Source organism: Monodon monoceros, unplaced genomic scaffold, assembly GCF_005190385.1.
Source record: "Monodon monoceros isolate NGI ecotype Baffin Bay Population unplaced genomic scaffold, NGI_Narwhal_1 Super_Scaffold_5, whole genome shotgun sequence".
NCBI lineage: Eukaryota > Metazoa > Chordata > Mammalia > Artiodactyla > Monodontidae > Monodon > Monodon monoceros.
Window position 1 is genome coordinate 28,360,445 of NW_021703782.1, and position 15,594 is coordinate 28,376,038.

The following is a 15,594-nucleotide window of genomic DNA, read 5'->3' on the forward strand; positions in this document are numbered from 1 at the left end:
CTACAAAGAGGTTTCACCTCACACCGGTCAGAATGGCCATCATCAGAAAATCTACAAACAGTAAATTCTGGAGAGGGTGTGTTGAAAACGGAACCCTCTTGCACTGTTGATGGGAATGTAAATTGATACAGCCACTGTGGAGAACAGTATGGAGGTTCCTTAAAAAACTAAAAATAGAACTACCATACAACCCAGAAATCCCACTACTGGGCATATACCTTGAGAAAATGATAATTCAAAAAGAGTCATGTACCACAATGTTCACTGCAGCTCTATTTACAATAGCCAGGACATGGAAGCAACCTAAGTGTCCAATGACAGATGAATGGATAAAGAAGATGTGGCACATACATACAATGGAATATTACTCAGCCATAGAAAAAGCGATATTGAGTTATTTGTAGTGAGGTGGATGGACATAGAGTCTGTCATACAGGCTGAAGTAAGTCAGAAAGATAAAAACAAATACCTTATGCTAACACATATATATGGAGTCCAAAAAAAAAAAGTCATCTGAAGAACCTAAGGGCAGGACAGGAATAAAGACACAGACGTAGAGAATGGACTTGAGGACATGGGGAGGGAGAAGGGTAAGCTTGGATGAAGTGAGAGAGTGGCATTGACATATATACACTATGAAATGTAGAATAGATAGCTAGTGGGAAGCAGCCGAATAGCGCAGGGAGATCAGCTAGATGCTTTGTGACCACCTAGAGGTGGTGGGATAGGGAGGGAGGGAGGGAGACGCAAGAGGGAGGAGATATGGGGATATATGTATCTGTATAGCTGATTCACTTTGTTATACAGCAGCAACTAACACAACAATGTAAAGCAATTATACTCCAATAAAGATATTTTTTTTAAAAGAAAAAAAAGTAAAAAGCAAACAAAAAACAACAAAATAAAACCAAAAATATCAAGGAAACTGGGAGAGGGATATATGAAGTCTCTCTGAACTCTGTAGCTTTCAATAAATGTGAAATTAGTTCAAAATAAAAATTTCATTTTAAACAAATCTCATCCTGGGACTTCCCTGGTGGTCCAGTGGTTAAGACTCCACGCTCCCAATGCAGGGGGCCTGGGTTCAATCCCTGGTCAGAGAGCTAGATCTCACATGCTGCGACTAAAGATCCCACATGCCACAGCTGAAGATCCCACGTGCCGATACTAAGACCCGGCGCAGCCCAATACATAAATTAATTAATTAATTAATTAATATTTAAAAGACAACACAAAACAAGCCAAATCCAAATCTCATCCTAACATTTGTAAATGTTTTTCTCCAGTCTTTCATCTTTTTCTAAGTTTTCACTTGATCTTCTTTTGCTAATATGAGCAATAGCTATGAAAACCAGAGCTAATAATTGCAAAGCATTTATTTTATGCAAAGCACTGCTCTAAACACTTAATCAGTATTCACTCATTTCATCCTAACTGAATTCCAAGAGTTAGATGCGATTACTATCTCCATTTTTCTGATGGTGAAATAGAGACAGAGAGCTGTGTGTGGGGACTAGCCCAGCTGGCAGGCAGCAGAGAGGGTAAAACACCAGCAGTGGCAACAGTCTGGCTCCACAGTCTGTGCCCGTAATATCCTGGCATTACTGAGAGTTTGGGAAGTACAGAAAAGTATGAAGGAACAGAAAAAAAAAAGAAAAACAGATGCAACCACTATTTTTTACTGTAGCATGCTTCCTTCCTGCCTTATTTTCTCTGTGTGTTTTAATTGGGTAGACATCATTTGTAGTCAGATTTTCTTTTTACTCTAAACATCATGTCGTAAGCATTTTTCATGCCACTAAAACTCTAAACAAAGCATTAAAGGCTACACAGTATTCTGTGCATAGACACGCTATGCTTTACATACCTGTATCTAGAATGCTGGACGTTTAGGTTGTTTCCTTTGTCATTCTATATAAAGCTGCCATGAATATCCTCATTCTTAATTCATGTTTCCTTTTTTGAGTATTTGTTCAATTTCTTCTTTTTTTGTCACTGACTTTTTCTGTTTTTCTTACCATAACTTACTATACCAAGCAATTCTATAAATTCACAGGGTACCATTTTAGTATAAATATTTGAAAGCTTTTAAAACGCTCTATCTTATACCATTCAAGAGTGAATGGCAGCTTTTCCATGCTATGGAAATGAGGTGAATAATATCTTTCTTTACATGTGATAGAAGGGAGGTTCCAAAGTGAAATGGGATTGAGGCAATGACAGTAATAACTAAGGATGAGGGCGCAAGTAACAGCTTGAAGCTTCCAGTGATGTAGCAACTGCTCTTGGCATGCCGTATCTCACTTATTCCCCTAACCTGTACCATAGGTAGACATTTCTATCCCCACTTTACAGATGAGGAAACTGAAGCCCAAACCCAGAAGGAGTGTGCAAGGAAATAGGGATGATATGGGAGGGGGAGAAACTGTGCAGACAAAACCCCTTGGGATATGTGTCTCTGAGCGCTTAAGCCAGATATGTACTGAATATTTCCAGGAAAACACACACACACACACACACACACACACACACACACACACACAAAATCCCTTCAGGGTTGGAATCTTCAATTTATGACATTCTAACACAGATATTTGCCTTAATTCAATCCACTTGGGGTGAGGCTGGGGTGGGAGTGTGGTGCCTGTAAATCTAGCACCTGAGTTTGTCAGACACAGGGAACATCAGACCCCACCCCAGGCCCACTGACTCAGGATCTGCATTTTAACAAGATCCCAGGAGATCTGTGTGCACATCAAAGTCTGAGAAGCACTGCTCTAAGAGTTTATTAAGAAGGATTTTCTTTCTTTTTTTTTTTTTTTAAGAAGGATTTTCTTAGGGTGTGTTTGAGCCCAGTGCAACACCTACAAGCCATGAAACACATTATCCAGCTCAGTATGTTCACAAAAGTTGCGCAAAGAATGTTGGCTGACAGCAGAGGCTGTCTAGGGACTCTTGGAAAGGCAGGTGTGGGATCAGAGAACTTCAGCTCTGCCAACATTTTCCTGCCCTATTCCTACTTCTAACTGCAGCGAATTCCAATGTACTCTAAAGTTCCAAGGTGGGATGGGTTGAAGGGCATCTGGGGAAGTCCTATAAATAGAAAACAGCTGAGCCCCAGCTGCTACTAGTATAAACTTCCCGGAAAAGACAAAGACCGCAAAGCCAAAACAATGCTACATTGGGGAGGTAAGGGGCAGGAGGAGGATCTCTCCTCATGCTTTTTACAGAAGTGAATTTTTCTTTCAAGAACTGACAAGATCTTTAGAAAGGGTGTAGTTCAACCTCCTTGTTTTACATGTGAAGGAACCAAGAGCTTTTACTGTGATCACACAGCTACTAACAAGGGGCAGAGTCGGTGTTCACATTTGGTTCCTTGGCTTCCAAGCCCAGTCCGGCCCCACATCACAGGTGATGCTAGAATGGGCTGGTACTCAGCATCCATTTCCAGCTCCTTCTAGCATGCTTTCCTGCACCTCCTTCAGAAGTAAGAAACCTTTCCAGACTCTCCTACAGTTGGATTCTGGATATGATTTGGGTTACATGGATTAGATGCACTCCCACGATGCCTGAAGGTGGATTAGCGCAACGCATCTTTCTGTTCTCTCTGCTGGCAAACTCAGCAACGGCGGTGGATTGTTTGCCGCACAGCTGCCTGGGAGTCAAGAGACATGGAGGGATACTAGTTTTGCCAGCACAGATCTAGGACAAGAGATGTGGCTCTGAGGGCTGAGGCCGCGAGGCTTTCTGATCCCTGACTTGCATCGAAAGTACACCCCAAGGCTATAGTCCCAGGCGGCTTCCTGATTCCCCATATTTCTGAGGACGCTGAGGCAGCAGCTCCTGGAGGGCTATTCCTCCAAACCCTCTGATGATTTTGTAAGCACATAACTCACAGTATTAAGTCCCTTTGTGCTTAAGGTGCCTAGGGCATTTCTATTTTCTGCTGCTGAACCCTGATGAAAATATTCACTCTCTGAAGTGTGACGCATAAATTCACAGTAAATTATATTAGGAAGGAGCTGCGCAAAGACCCAATTTTTCCTTCTCTCTCTGAATACTAACACACAGTATTTGAAACACAAATGTTTCACAACGCACGATTATTTTGGAATTTATATTATGTCGTCACCCAAACTTCCTGGAACTGTAGGTTATTGGAATATAAACATTGTCATAGGGCTTCCCTGGTGGCTCAATGGTTGGGAGTCCGCCTGCCAATGCAGGGGACACGGGTTCAAGCCCTGGTCCGGGAGGATCCCACATACTGTGGAGCAACTAAGTCCGTGCGCCACAACTCCTGAGCCTGAGCTCTAGAGCCCCTGAGCCACAACTACTGAGCCCACGTGCCACAACTCCTGAAGCCCTCACGCCTAGAGCCCATGTTCCGCAACAAGAGAAGCCACCGCAGTGAGAAGCCTGCGCACCACAACAAAGAGTAGCCTCCGCTGCCGCAACTAGAGAAAAGCCCACGTGCAGCAGCAAAGACCCAACGCAGCCAAAATTAAAATAATTAAAATAAATAAATTTAAAAAATAAACAAACATTGTCATACATCAAAACTCTAGGTATCAGGGAAAATGTCAGAGGTTTCATTTAATTTGAAATAGTAGTGCTTGCTGACAGAACAAACAAACTTGACTCAACAAGAGTTACTGGGGGATAGGAAAATTCCAATTTTTCTTCTGAACATTTGTATGCAACATTTCTAATGCTGAGTCCTTTTTATTTTCTTTCGGTGCAGCTTGCATTCATTCATATGGCATATTTGGCTCAAAAGCTTTGAAATTAATCATTTAGAGAAAACATTTATTTCAAAATTCTAGCTTATTTTAATAATAATAATAATAGCTGTTATTTACTGAGATTTTCTATGCTCCAATCACTGTGCTAAGTGCATTCTATCTTGTGGGCATTATTGTGTTGAATGTTTCCATATAGGAGATGTTATTATTTCCATTTTACAGATGATGGAACTGAGATTCAGTGAGACTAAGCATGTTGCTCAAGGGTACATAACTAGTAATTGACAAAGCTGGCGTTTGAACTACTCCTTTTTGACTCGAAAGCTCATAAGCATTCTACCATCATCTCCCCAAATAGCACCTGCCTGAGAGAATAGGACGTTTAGGATTTCACATAACTTCAAGAAGTTCAAGATGTCTGCTGTAACTTCTAATGCAACTAAAGGATGCTAAGGGAATGGCTTCCTTTTTAAAAAAAAACAACAAAAATCTTATTCCCTTTCCTGGTAAAAATTTTGGTCATGTAAATTTTTATGTATGTCTTAATTCACGGAGTTCTAGAGAGAGGGGTTAGTAATAGGTACTCGTGAAAGGTAAACTAGACCAAGGTGGAAAGACAGGAAATTTGCCTTTTTGTTTCTCCCTCTTGACTACCTGAGGATTCTGTGCCATCCACATTTTGACAAAGGTTCGTAAGGATCTGACGCTTGCTGGATCTCACTCTAGGTGGGTGTGAGGTGCAAGCTCATTAGTCATCAGGAAAAGCCCTCATCCTCACCTCCATCCCCCAAAGTAGCTTTGTACACATCCCTGCAACATCCGTCGTTTTCAGTGCTGTGCTAAGAGGCGCCTCAGAGATAACCTTATCTGTAGAAAAATGATCTTTCCTGTTTGCTCAACATTTATGACAAAAGGAGTGTGGGGAAGCAAGACTGCCACCCACAGCAAAGTGCTTTATTCACCGGGGCGTTGGAGTCGAGACCTTGGCAACTGGGTGCTGGAAGACTCGGGCTGGGTTTAGTTTTGAATGTTGCCCCATACCCAAGTCCAACGGTTAACGTGGCTGCAAACAAATGCTGGCTTCCCTTCCCTGAGTACGGACGTCATGAGGGGTCGGGTCCCAGTTGTTCAGTGGTTGCATCCGCGGCTTTTTGCAAGAATAGCTGACGCCAAGAGCTATTTTCCTGCGTTGCAGGCTCGAGGCCCCCAAAGCCCACAGGGCCTGCAGAAGTTCCCCTTACATCTGGACCTTGTGCTCCAAATCAAACACCACCCACTCTGCAGCACAGAAATAGCTGATTTGGCTTTCGGTGACCCTTCAGACACGACCTTTCTCCTATATTCTCTAAGCTTGTTTTTAATAAATGTTTAACTTCTTGATTAATTTCCTTAATTTCTGAGGGCAGTTTTTCACAACTGAGATAATGTGTTCTAAATGCTTGCTGAGCTGTTGGCGCACTTGAAACTGTAAACACTTCAGACTGCTTTTTGTCTCCCTAACACTCTCCCTTATTATGTGGGCTTGCATCGCCACTGAAATTGAGGCTTTATTCTTTCCGCCATCTGCATAATTGCCAGTGTTTAGAGATGCTTGCTTCTCCCTTTCTTTGCCACTGGGAAAAGAATTGTTTGTTCAACCTTCACTAAATTAGTATTTTTCTGGCTGCTTATCTCTCATTTCTTGAAGAGTGGTATGTAATTAACTCCAAAATTTTGACGGTTTTTCACGTTACTGTCTTTTCTTTGGCAGTTCACGTGCTTTCTACTTTCTTTCTCCCGGATCTGTTTATCTCAGGAAGGGGGACTTCTCACTCACATCTTTGTTCCATTTGCTTTTTATTTTTATTATTATTTTTTTTTTTTTTTGCGGTACGCGGGCCTCTCACTGTTGTGGCCTCTCCTGTTGCAGAGCACAGGCTCAGGACGCGCAGGCTCAGCGGCCATGGCTCACGGGCCCAGCCGCTCCGCGGCACGTATGTGGGATCTTCCCGGACCGGGGCACGAACCCGTGTCCCCTGCATCGGCAGGCTTACTCTCAACCACTGCGCCACCAGAGAAGCCCTCCATTTGCTTTTTAAAAGGCTTTGTGGTTATTTGGAAGAAGGGAATGTTATCTGCTCCCGTAGAGCCTGAACCACCGGCTCCTTTGTTGTTTTGCCTGCACTCCCTGGGCCACATCCCCCATCCTTGGGATGCAGGTACTGGACTTGGAGGCGCCGCGTAATCCCATAATGGAACCACATTTAAAAGCCGGACGGATTCCTCAGAGTACTATTGCTGTAATACGTTCCCATTACCGGCATTTGCTGATACAGGGCTGAGACAGCAAAGCTACTAGGAGGATATTTGAAAATGGGAGAAAAGACCTGGATGATGTGAATCTTGGCAGATATTTTCCAGAGTTTCTTCTCCCTCCTTCCATAGCCTCTAAGAGGCTTCCTTATTTTATTGTTTTGCTCTCTCTCCTTATTATGTTGCCTTTTCTTATAATAGCAAGTGATTTAAACTAGAAGTCCTGTGATAGGATTTTCCAATCACTCATACACACTGGTTTTTAAACACAAATTGAAGAATGCTATACGTACTCCTATACACCTTACTTTTTTCATTTAAACCTGTAACTTGAAGATTATTCCAATCTCCCTCTCTGTTCTTTTGCTTTGCAAAAAATAGTATCAGATAGTGCATTACAATTTTCACTTAGCCATATACAGCAATCATCTTTCCTTGCTTAAAAATATCTCCTTTAGGGCTTCCCTGGTGGCGCAGTGGTTAAGAATCTGCCTGCCAACTCAGGGGACACGGATTCAAGCTCTGGTCCAGGAAGATCCCACATGCCGTGGAGCAACTAAGCCCGTGTGCCACAGCTACTGAGTCTGCGCTCTAGAGCCCGCGCCGCAACTACTGAAGCCTGTGTGTTGCAACTACTGAAGCCCGCGCGCCTAGAGCCCGTGGTCCGCTACAAGAGAAGCCACCGCAATGAGAAGCCCGTGCACCGCAACAAAGAGTAGCCCCCGCTGGCTGCAACTAGAGAAAGCCCGTGTGCAGCAACGAAGACCCAATGCAGCCAAAAATAAAAAATCATGTTAAAGGAGATTTTTGTTTTAAATTTTTTATTTTTGGCTGCATTGGGTCTTCGTTGCTGCGCACGGGCTTTCTCTAGTTGCGGCCAGTGGGGGCTAGCGGGGGCTACTCTTCGTTGCGGTGCACGGGCTTCTCATTGCGGTGGCTTCTCTTGCTGCGGAGCACGGGCTCTAGGCGCATGGGCTTCAGTAGTTGCGGCGCGGGGTCAGTAGTGGTGGCTTGCGGGCTCTAGAGCGCAGGCTCAGCAGTTATGGAGCACAGGCTTAGTTGCTCCGTGGCATGTGGGATCATCCCGGACCAGGGCTCGAACCTGTGTCCCCTGTGTTGGCAGGCGGATTCTTAACCACTGAGCCACCAGGGAAGTCCCAAAATGATGTTTAAGAAGTTTAATTTTCCATTTTAGGATCCTGTCTTAGGTATCAGTAACTCCCCTTTTGCAGTTACTAGGTGCTCCATGAATATCTGTGGACTGGACTTGAACTGAACAGATGCATTTTTATGTAAAAAGTTAAATAATAGATTTGAGTAGTCAGAGGTGGGATTTAGGGAGACTAGATTCCAAGCCTCCAAAGGCACCCAAGGTTTTTTCGGTTTCTTGTTTTTCTTGTTGCTTTATTTCTTTAGAACAACCAGAATTATTTTCAAACCTCTCATCAGAGTGGTGATGAGTGTTTTCCTCACACCAGGGAAGACGGGAGGGAAGCTGGTCTTCTGGGTCAGCACTGACATGTAATTTAGATTTTCTCTCTCTGAGATGATTTAGGTATAGACCTCCCAGGAAGCCTGCAGGTTGGACTAAATGCTCTCTTGAGGCCTTTGCCAACCGTATGGCCTTATAATTCACTGTAAAATGTTGGAATGACTAACTCACACTTACTTTAAGATAAAGCTCAGAAGGTGGTGGAGATATGAAAGGAAGTTACCCTGAGTGACCCTAAGAGCTTATAATTTGACCTTCTTTCACAAGTGGATAAGAATACCCCTTGAGTATCATGGTATTTTAATAGCTCTGAGGTCTTAATTTTTGAAGTGTGAATCAGATCCTGCTACTCGCCATTTATAATGCTCCAGAGCCTTCTCCTTGCAAATGGGATAACATCCAAACCCTTATTATGGCTCTACATCGGTGCCTCTTCACCACCCAGGACTCTGTTCATTCTGGTCTGCATCTCACTCACCTTCCCTGGCATGATAGGATTCCTTAAAGCAGTTGCTCTTTAAGAACGTGCCTTAAAATCACCTGGACTGATGTTTGAAAATCTGATTTCCACCTGCCCTTCCCCTCCTCCACCTTCTGAAATAGAACTTTTGTGGGGGTAGGACCCCGGAGCAGGTATAATATTTTGAAACTTCCATGGGATTCTGATATACACCCACATTTAGGACTTCTGCCTCACGGGGAAGTTTCTGGGCCTAGCTGCTGGCCTGTCACCACATGGCTGGGGCCATACCCCCTGTCATCCAGGAGTGCTGACAACTGGACTAACTTCTCAAAATCCAGACCAAGGAAAAGAAGACACAGATAGAGGATTTCCGTCTCCAATCTGCCTGGAGCTCAGCATTTAACTTTCTGCCTCCTGTCAGAGGATTGCCTCTCCACCCAATATTCAATCCTAGACATGGATTCATCTTCAGGAGAGACCTCCCCGCTGCCCCCTCACAACTGTGCCAGGAGCTGATGGGCTCAGCAGGGCAACCACATCAACATATGACAAAACACAACCCAGTGCGCCCAGCTTCCCCGAACAAAGTCTGAGTACCTGAGAGTTATTCCAAATTTCCAAGGAACTTGTTGGGTTTTGGTGTTTTATGATCTATTTTGTTATGTATATATGGCAACCCCATCTGCACAGCCCCCCTCAAATCAAGCCCTTCGGCTGTCCCTCTGGCACTGCTGGTTCTTACAGTAATCATGGAAACCCTCCCCTCATACCTCTGGAAGGTAAGCGCCAACACCTGGCCTCTTTTGCTTCAGACCCTGTCGTCCCCACTGCTCTCATCCAGGCAAATTCTGAGACTCCCTCTCCTACCCTCCACCCTGCCTGCAGAGGGGACAACACAGAACTGCTTAGTGATGCTGGAGTCCCCTCCCCAGCCCCTTCCTGATGTGAAGGGTGTGTGCCCTAGGACCCCACACTGGGAGCTCTCAGGGCCTCACATTCATTCAAGCACCCACTTCCTTGCCTTTTGTTCTTTTTAAAAAATATAAATGTATTTACTTTATTTATTTTATTTTTGGCTGAGTTGGGTCTTCTTTGCTGCGCACGGGCTTTCTCTGGTTGCAGCGAGCGGGGGCTGCTCTTTGTGGCAGTGCGCAGGCTTCTCATTGCAGTGGCTTCTCTTGTTGCAGAGCACGGGGTCTAGGCACATGGGCTTCAGTAGTTGTGGCACACAGGCTCAGTAGTTGTGGTGCACAGGCTTAGTTGCTCCACGGCATGTGGGATCTTCCCGGACCAGGGATCGAACCAGTGTCCCCTGCATTGGCAGGTGGATTCTTAACCACTGCGTCACCAGGGAAGCCCTCCCTGCTTTTTGTGGAAATTTTTAAGTAAACAATTTAGTAGTATTTAGTGCATTCATGATGTTGTGCAATCTCCCCTGTCAAGTTCCAAAACATTTTTATCACCCGTAAGAGATCCTGTAACCCTAAGCAGTCCCCATCCCTTCTCCCCATAGCCCCTGGCAACCACTAATCTGATTTCTGTCTCTATGGATTACCTTCTTCTGGACCTTTCGCAGACAGCACAGGAATTGCACTGTCCCAGCTTTGACACTGCTCTTGCAGGAGACCATAGCTACAGCCACTGCTCAGTTTACTTAAGTCAGCCCGAGGCTGACTTTTAGTTATATGCACCCTGAACCAATAAACTGCGGCTGGGTGGGTGGGAGGCAGGGTCACAGGCCCTCCTAGGCAGGAGGGGCTGTTGACTGTGTAATTTCTTTCGGAAGGAAGTGTGAGAAAGCACGCCAACATGATATCCCTAAAACAACACTCGAAAGCAATTTGCAGAAGTCTGCTTTGCTAGGAGAGAACTGAGAAACCTAAGAACCTGTATAGAGAAAAAACAAAGAACAAGAATACCGAGGAGAGAAGTTTTACAACTTAATAATTTTCCAAGTGCTGAGCTGGGTGGTCCACAAGAATTCTCTATAATGGAGGCATCTAAATTTTGGTACACATTAGAAGCTCCCGTATAGTGGCTTGAAACACACTACAGATTTCCAGGATTCTGATTGACTGGGTGGGAGAAAGGGTGTGTTGAGAATCTATATTTTAAAAATATACTCCTCTGTTGATTCAGAATTTGAGAAAAACTACCCTATAGGAATTTTCAGTAAGAGGAGAATTAAAACAGTAGAAAATCAAGCCTCATTCTTGGTCTAAAAATTCCTTCTCAGCTGCCTGCCATCTGCCCTGGCTCTAGGCAGTAATTCAGCAAGTGAGAAATTAGAATGCATTTTAAAGTTTAATAATGATAATTGTAATAATAATAATATACTAAAAAGGCAGTCAGGTGTTATGAACAGAAAGGGATACAGTCATGTAGGAGAAGGAAGGAATCCATGTTCTAATTAGGGATTTTCAAAGAGAGTGGTGGGACTTCCAAGCCAATAGGGAGTAGCAGGGACTAGGTGTATCCTTCCACCTGAAACACCTGGGGAAAATCTGGACAAAATAGCAAGGTGGTGAGACCAACAATATATATTGATCAATAACAAGCTTAATATAAAACCCCAGTTTCTTTTTTTTTTACTAACAATAAACCATTAGAGGTTGAAATTTTTTAAAATGCTATTTACTATAGCGTCAAAAATTATGAAATGCTGAGGATAAAATCTGACAAAGGATGAGCAAGACAGGTACACTCAAAAAATACAAAACATTGCTGAGAGAAATGAAACAATATCTAAATGAATTGAGAGTTATGCTATAATCACGGGTCAAAATGCCTACCAAAATTCTTGCAGGATTTTGTAAGAATTGACAAGCTGACTCTAAAAGTCATATGGAATTGCAGGAAGCTAAAATAGCCAAAGCAACTTTTAAAAAGAACAAAGTTGGTCAATTAACACTACCTGATTTCAAGACTTATTTTAAAGCTACAAAAATCAAAATATATGGTATTGGTATAAGACAGACAAATCGATCAATGGAACAGAATAGGGAGTCCAGAAATTAGATGCACACATACATGGACAACCAATTTTTCACAAAGGTGCAAAGGCAATTCAGTGGAGAAAGGATGGTGCTGAAAAATTGGGTATCCATAGGCAAAAAATTGAACTTGGATCCATGCCTTGCACCACATATAAAAATTAATTCAAAATGTATCATAGGCCTAAAGATAAACCTAAAGATGTAAAACTTCTAGAAGAAAACTTGGAAGATAATTTTGTGATATTGGGCTAGTCAAAGTTTTTTTTAGATATGACAGCAAAATACAATCCATAACACATAAACTTGATAATAGGACTTCATCAAAATTAAAAACTTCAGCTCTTCAAAAGACACTGTTAAGAGAATGAAAAGACAAACCACAACCTGGTAGAAAGTATTTGCAAATCATATATTTGATAGAAGGCTTGTATGCGGAATACTTAAAGAATTTTCAAAACTCAGTGATAAAAACAATCAACCCGATTTTTAAAATGGGCAAAAGATTTGAACAGAAACTTCATTGAGAAAGACATACGGTTGGCAAATAAGCATATGAAAAGATGCTCAATATCATTGCCATTACAGAAATGCAAGTTAAAATTACAATAAGATACCCATACAGGGCATCCCTGGTGGCATAGTGGTTAAAAATCCACCTGCCAATGCAGGGAACACAGTTTCGAGCCCTGGTCTGGGAAGATCCCACATGCCATGGAGCAACTAAACCCGTGCGCCACAACTACTGTGAGCTACTGAGCCTGCGCTCTAGAGCCCTCAAGCCACAACTACTGAGCCCCCGTGCCACAACTACTGAAACCCATGCACATAGAGCCCGTGCTCTGCAACAAGAGAAGCTACCGCAATGAGAAGCCTGCGCACCACAACAGAGTAGACCCCTCACTGCAACTAGAGAAAAAGCCCATGCGCAGCAACGAAGACCCAATGCAGCCAAAAATAAAATAAATTAAATTAAATTAATTTTAAAAATACCCATATAACCTGTTAGAATGGCTAAAATTAAAATTACTAACCAACCATACCAAGTGTTGGTGAGGAGGTAGATCAATGTAACTTTCATACATTTCTGATGGGTACAAAATGGTACAATGGCTTTGGAAAACTTTTTGGCGATTTCTGAAAAATTAACTGTATGCTTACCATATGATCCAGCCATTCCACCCATAGGTATTTTCCCAAGAGCCGTGAAAGCATATGTACACACAAATATTTGCAGCAGCTTTATTTGTAACAGCCCCAAACTGGGAACAGCCCACATTTCTCAACAGCTGAAGAGCTAGATTGTGGTATATCTGTACAACGGAATGCTACTTAGCGATAAAAAGAGATTATTGATGCTAGCAACAACGTAGATGAATCTCAAAATAATTATGCTGTGCGAAAAAATAAAACAAGAGTGCATATTGTATGATTCCATTTACATGAAATCTTAGAAAATACAAACTAATTAATCTATAACAATGAAAAGCAGACCAGTGGTTGCCTGAATATGTGTGTGTTCTCACGTGTGCAGGTGGGGGGCGGGACTGGCGCTGGGGAGTAGTTTGGGGGGGTAGATTGTAAAGGGCATGAGGAAATTTGAGGTAGCGATGATATGTTTATTATTTTGATTGTGAGGTTATTTCCACAGGTATATACACATGTCAAAGCTTATCTAATTTAAAGGTATGCATTTTATTATCTGTTAATTATACCTCAACAAAGCTGTTTTTACAGATCTTATTAAGGGTTCTCACTTCCTGTGACTCTCCCATAGCAGCAGGGAGAATGGGTTTAGAGTAGAATCTGGTAACACAGCAGCCTTGGGTCACTTGGCTGGTGGCATCTCCCAGGGACCCAATCACCTGCAGTGCCCGCTGAGGCAAGAAAATGTTCCAAAGGATGGCTCTGGCTGTATCTGAATTATAATCAAAGCTGCAGATAACCCCAAATGAATTAAGACTCCCCAGCTAATGTGTTGCTCCTAATTTAACTGGCCTCTGAATGAGAGCCTCAGCCTTTCTCAGAGGCAAAATTCCCCAAAGGAAGTGACTTTAAACTGCTAAGTAATTGCAAACTGGGGGGCTTTATCACAAGAACAATTGTTATTGTTCTTTGATTATTTGCTCAACAGAATTGTTCACTCATTACCATTAGAACCATTGGGACTTTGATGTAGTGCCCCTTGCAGCACGTAAATATTTTATAAGACAGACTGGAATGGGGGGTCCCCCAAACCTGCTTGGCCTCGGAGAGCTGTTGATTATCTTGACTTTCTGAGTGTCTGGAGAATCTTAAAGCATATTTCAGAAAGAAATGAACAGCCCATACAATTCATTCAAGTAACTTGCAGCTTGTGACCCCTGTTGTTTGGAGACATCAATTTTTATTTAGCCCAAGGATCTAGGTTATGAGCTCTGAGGTCATCCCGCAGAACCAGTCTCTTGATGGTTCGACAGTTTTGAGATGCAGCCTGTTGTACCTGGAGCAGAAATAGGAGGGAAAAAAGTCCTCTATTTTAGACTGTTTCTCATCAGCGTGTGTGGTGTGGATATGTCGTTGGACCCCTCTGAGACACAGGCAGAGAGAACTGGTGGGAAGAGTACGGACCTTGCAGGAAGAATCCACATGCTGCTCCAGTGCTTAGCTGCTTGTTATCAGGCGAATCATTGAACTGCTTTCAGTTCCCTCCTCTTGCACAACAACCGCTATCTTGGAGAGTTGTGATGATTATTGAATGTGATCAGCTGTGTGGAAACATTTCCTACTTGCTAAGATATTATTTTTCTCATCTGTAAAATGAAGGAATTCGATCAGGGGATTTGAATTGTCCCTGTATTAGTTCCCTATGGCTGCCATAGCAAAGTACCACAAATTGGGTGACTTAAAACAACAGAAATGTATTCCTGCACATTTCTGGAGGCTAAATCTGAAATCATGGGGTTGTCAGAGCTGTATTTCCTTTGATGGTTGGAGGGGAGAAACCCTCCTTGACACTTACCACTTCTGGGGGTTCCAGGTGTTCCTTGGCTTCTGGCTGCATCACTCTAGCCTCTGCCTCTCTCTTCAGGATGTGAAACAACAGGAACTCTCATACATTGCTGGTGGGAATGCAAAATGGTACAGCCTCTCTGGAAGGCAGTTTGGTGGTTTCTTACAAAACTAACATACACTTACCATACAAACCAGCAATCATGGTCCTTGGTATTTACTTAAAGGAGTTGAAAAGTTATGTCCACAAAAAAACCTGCAAGAGGATGTTTATAGCAGTTTTGTTCATTACTGCCCAAACTTGGAAGCAACCAAGATGTCCTTCAGTAGGTGAATGGCTGAATGAACTGTGGTTCTTTCAGACAAAGGGATATTATTCAGCACTAAAAAGGAAAGAGCTATCAAGCCATGAAAAGACATGAGGAAACTTGAATGAATATTATTAAGTGAAAAAAGCTAATCTGAAAAAGCCACGTTGTGTAAAATTCGAACTATGACATTTGGGGAATGGGCAAGACTATAGAGACAGTAAAAAGATCAGTGGTTGCCAGTGGCAAGGTGGTGGGGAGGAATAAATAGGCAAAACAGAGGATTTTTAGGGTAATGAGAACATTCTGT